Source organism: Mus caroli, unplaced genomic scaffold, assembly GCF_978045245.1.
Source record: "Mus caroli unplaced genomic scaffold, Mus_caroli_1 scaffold_12, whole genome shotgun sequence".
Lineage (NCBI taxonomy): Eukaryota > Metazoa > Chordata > Mammalia > Rodentia > Muridae > Mus > Mus caroli.
This window is the reverse complement of record NW_028227267.1, coordinates 69,046,518-69,051,445: the sequence shown is the minus strand read 5'-3', so window position 1 is coordinate 69,051,445 and position 4,928 is coordinate 69,046,518. Positions and strand designations below refer to the sequence as shown.

The 4,928-nt window shown below is 49.0% G+C and overlaps 1 pseudogene; it reads left to right on the top strand.

The window, feature by feature from the left end:
* The first annotated feature begins 223 nt into the window (after positions 1-223).
* Positions 224-1,494, top strand: LOC110309939 (E3 ubiquitin-protein ligase RNF26-like; annotated as a pseudogene).
* Positions 1,495-4,928: the final 3,434 nt, after the last annotated feature.

Below are 4,928 nucleotides of genomic sequence, written 5' to 3'. Positions count from 1 at the left end.
GCTGTCACTTTAGAGATGTTTCACCTCTTCACTCCAAGCCGGGATGCCGTTTCCTCCTGTAAAAGTTTTGCCTGAAGCCCACTTCTGTAGCCCTTGCTTCTCTCTTGGTTAGATGTTCGCATCCCTTCCAATTTACTCCGATCTCACCTCAATAGTGGCAACCTTGACACCGCCTTCCCTGAGGAGCCAGCCTTCCTTTTGCCCTGAATTCCGCAGCCCTATCATGGAGGCTGTCTACCTGGTGGTGAATGGGGTGGGCTTGGTGCTGGACTTGCTGACCTTGATGTTGGATCTCAACTTCCTGCTCGTGTCCTCCCTCCTGGCTACCCTGGCCTGGCTTTTGGCCTTCATCTACAATCTGCCACACACGGTACTGGTACTGACCAGTCTTGTGCACTTGGGTCGAGGATTCCTGCTTTCTTTGCTGGCCTTAGTTGAAGCGATGGTCCGATTTACCTTCGGGGAACTGCAGGCCTTGGGGACGCTCCTTTATAGCTGCTGCTCTGGCTTGGAGAGCTTAAAGCTACTGGGCACCTGGCCTCCCACGGAGCTCTGAGGAACCGGGAATTCCCGAATATGGTCCTGAACATGGTCTCCAATGGCCATGCTTTGCTGCCCCAGGCCTATGACATCTGTGCTATTGCCATGAGCCTGGTGGCCTTATGTGATCAACAGTCTGGTCAACATCTGCCTTATCGGCACTCAGAACTTCAACTCCCTGGTGCTGGCTCTGTGGGATGCTGTAACCGGGCCTCTTTGGAGGATGACAGACGTGGTGGCTGCTTTCCTCGCTCACAGCTCCAGCAGTGCAGTGGCTATGGCCATTCTCCTGTGGACCCCCTGCCAGCTAGCACTGGAGCTGTTGGCCTCAGCCGCCTGCTGGCCAGCTGTGTGGTTTTCCACCTCACTGGATTGGTGTTGCCGGCTTGTGTGCTGGCAGTGATTTTGATTGTGTTGCAACCAGAACAAACCCTGAGGCTGGCCACCCAAGCTCTCAGTCAGCTTCACGCCCGTCCATCTTACCACCGGCTTTGGGAGGATATCGTTCGGCTGTCTCGCCTTCTATTAGGTCTAGAGGCTTGGCGCAGAGTCTGGAGCCGCAGCCTACAACTGGCCAGTTGGCCAAATTGGGGCGGAGCACCAGGAGACCCCCAAGGTGGCCCCAGAAGGGTGTTCTCAGCCAGGATCCAGCCACAGGATACTCCTCCTGAAGCAGAAGAGGAGGTCATCAGAGCTGCACCAGCTAGAGGCCGAGAGCAACTCAACGAGGACGAGCCTGCTGCCGGGCAGGACCCATGGAAGCTGTTGAAGGAGCAAGAAGAGCAGAAGTGTGTTATCTGCCAGGACCAGAGCGAGACGGTGCTGCTTCTGCCCTGCCCGCACCTGTGCCTGTGCCAGGCTTGCACTGAGATTCTCATGTGCCACCCTGTTTATCACCGCAACTGCCCTCTCTGCAGCTGTAGCATCCTACAGACCCTCAATGTCTACCTCTGAGGTCTCCCTCCCTGCCTGCCCATCCTCTGCGCTCCACACACTGGGACAGCATCAACACTTTGCCTCTGGGTTCTGGCCTGAGTCTTCTTTGCCCCCGAAGGCGGTGACTCTGCCAAGCCTCAAGCCATATATCCAGGACTCTTATTGGGAGAGCTTGGTGCTGCTTATATAGGCCTAGGAGAGGCATGTCTCACACCCGGATTGGTTATGCACTATGCCTCATTTGCATGTTCCTCATCTGATTGGCTACTCTCTCTCAGTATCTCACAGAACCTCATTAACATACCTCATTTGCATGTCTCACATCTGATTGGTTATTCTCTCAGTACCTCATTATCATACCTCATTTGCATGTCTCACATCTGATTAGTTATTCTCTCAGTACTTTGCAGAGCCTCATTATCATGCCTGGGCCAGGCAGTGTTTTGGTAAAAATCTTTACTGCATAAGTAAGCATTGGTCATTTGCCCAAACTTATGTGTGGTGGCCAGCAGAAGCCTTTGCCACTCTGCAACGACACATGTGGCTTCCCACACAGGACGTGTCGCTGGAATACTCTGGAAGACTCCAGTCTGGGTGGGACAGGGTAACACTTTCTCTAAACCCTGTGTGGGGCCCTGATATGCTGAGGGTGGTGAGTATGTCACTATGCAAGGGCCCTGAGACTCTGTGGTGAGCTCTTGTGCTGTGCCTGCCAGGGCCCACCCAGATGCTTGCCTCTAGGGCTGTCCTTCTCTGCTTCTGGCTCTTTTGTTGGAGTTTTTGGTCCTTTCCCCCAGGCCACGGCATGCCACATCAGTGTTGTTTGAGGATTTTGGCAACTCATGGGCCTTAGAGTGATCTTGATTCTTTTTTCTCTTTTTTGTTTTTTCTTGGTTTGGAATGATCTTGAACCTTTATGTTCAGCCAGAGCCTCTGCCCTGGTAGGTCTAGGAGTCGAAACTTGCAGATACCCTTAGAGCCACTTCTACCTGTCACTGTCTTTTAAAGACTCCCAACTTGACCAGGACCTGGGGTCAGGAGTTTATCCCTGAGTAGAGGAGTGCAGCTACACCTGGCTTTGGGACCATTCACCTTCAGGCACCCCAGCTCCATGGGGAGCCTCTGAAGGGTCAACCAGATGTCTACTCATTCCCTACATGGCATAGAACATAGCGTTCCTCCTAGGCTCTCTCTGGCAGTGGAGAGGGCATTCCGCACTTTTCACTTGGGTCCAAATGAGGGGCTGGGCCTCAGGGGTCATAGCTCCATTAAGTCGGTCGGACTGCCCAGTTTCTATGAATAAAGTTCTGTTGACAGCTCTAAACAAAACAAAACAAAACAAAACAAAACAAAAACAAAACTGAAACTGTGAGCTCTAAGCTTCCTGCTCCTGCTGTGTGGCCATGCCTCTCCACTGTGATGGATTCTCATCTCTTTGGAACCATAAACCCAAATGAACTTCTTTTTTTTTTCAAGTAAGTTGCTTTGGTCATGGCATTTTTCTGACAGCAACAGAACAGTAACTAACACAGCCCATTCTTCTTTTTTGTGTATCCTTGATCAGTTTTGTTTCCATGGCAATATGACTCAGTGTCAACTGAGTTTGATAGCATTCACTCCCTCAAATTCGTGGAATGGCTTGAGGAGAATTGGTGTTCGTTCTTTCATTGGCTTGTCTTCCTATCTCCAGAGACTCAGTAGACAAGCTTTCCACCAGCATCTTCTAGTTTGCAGCACTGCCTCTCCTTCAGGAAATGAGTGTTACATGAATCTGTGGTTCATGCTAGATTCGAACACATGGAACACTGCCATTTCTGACTCAAAGACTCCACCTTTAGCTAGGAGAAGAGAGATTCCATAAGTCAGCTCTTAAAGTGCAGCCCTCTTACCACACCAACACACATAATATGGCGGTATGAAGAAGAATAGCTCCCATAGGTTCATATGTTGGAATGCTTGGTCCCAAGTTAGTGGAACAGTTTGGGAAGAATTAGAAGGTGTTGCCTTGTTGTAGCAGCTGTGGTCTTGCTAGGGGAGGTGTGTCACTAAGGGTAGGCTTTGAGTTTCAAAAGCCCATGCCAGGCCCAGTGTCTCTCTTTCTGCCTGCTGTCTGCAGCTCTCAATTACTGCTCTGGTACCATGTCTACCTGCATGCAATCTTGATGGTCATAGACCAACCCTCTAAAACCATGAGAAAGCCCATGGTTAAACTTTATTTTTAAGAGTTGGTCATGGTGTCTCTTCATAGCAATAGAACAGAAACTAACACACACACACACACACACACACACACACACACACACACACACACACACGGCTCTCAGGGGTCTTCCAAAAAGGAGCCTTTGTCTCTGGCTCAATAGTGTCACATAGTCATGATTCAGAACAGGCCTTTTAAGAATGCCTTTTCAGTGCTGCTGCTGTGAATGATGGGGAGAGAGGATTTTCTTAGCACCTGTGTATTTTTGAGGCCCTTGAGAATCCTGTCTGTGGGATGATCGACTGCAATTCTGCTCGGTGATGTGTCCGACGTTAATTGTATTTTTAAAAAATATTTGAGTGCCCCCTATTTTCCTCCCCCATCCCTCTGCTGCATGGTCATCCTCTCTTCCCCTTCTCCCCTGTACCCCCTCTCTCATCCTCTTCTCTGCTGTCTAGATATGTCTAGACACTGACAGGACAGTGTGTATTTCCTGAAGTTCTCTCTTTGTTTTAAGCCATGGCTCTCTCCCTCGGCAGCTGCACTCACTAAACACTTGGACCTGAGCCCTCTGGAACCAACTCTGTCAATTTTCTAAAGTTTTGATTCTTTCTTGACCCATAAAACCTCATTACCTCTCTGCTGTGACTCACATCAAAGGATAGTTTCTCTTCAACTATCCTGGGTTCACTCCCTGGAGACTTCAACATTGGTGCAGGGTCTTTGTCTGCATCTTGCTTGGCTTCTGATCTCACAACCTTTAAGAAAATCCTCTGTAAGATTTTTGATCCTTGCCAACTTGATAGCATCAGATTTTTCAATTGTTGCCAAACTGGTCATGATAAAATAACATCTCGTTGCGGTTGAATTTGCTTTTCCTTGATCATTGGGGAAGTTGAGAACTTTTGTTTGGTGTCTATGTGTGTATGCCCAGGCCACAATACATGTGTGGATGTCAGCAGACTTCATTCTCTCCTTTCTTCATGTGGCTTCCAGGGGTTGAAGTCAGGCAGTCAGGCTTGGTGGCAGGAATCTTTACCCACTAAGACACCTTGCTGAGCCCAAGAAAATTTTCACACACATACAAAAATTAAAAATTCCTCCTTGTTTGATTTGCTTTTCAATATCATCTACCTGTCTCAGCATGCTATTGGTTACCAGTCTTGATAGATTTCTAAGAGTTCAAGGTATGTCCTGGATATGCCCTGTTGCCAGTTGAAGGTAGCTTGAATGTGATATCTGGCTTTGCTCT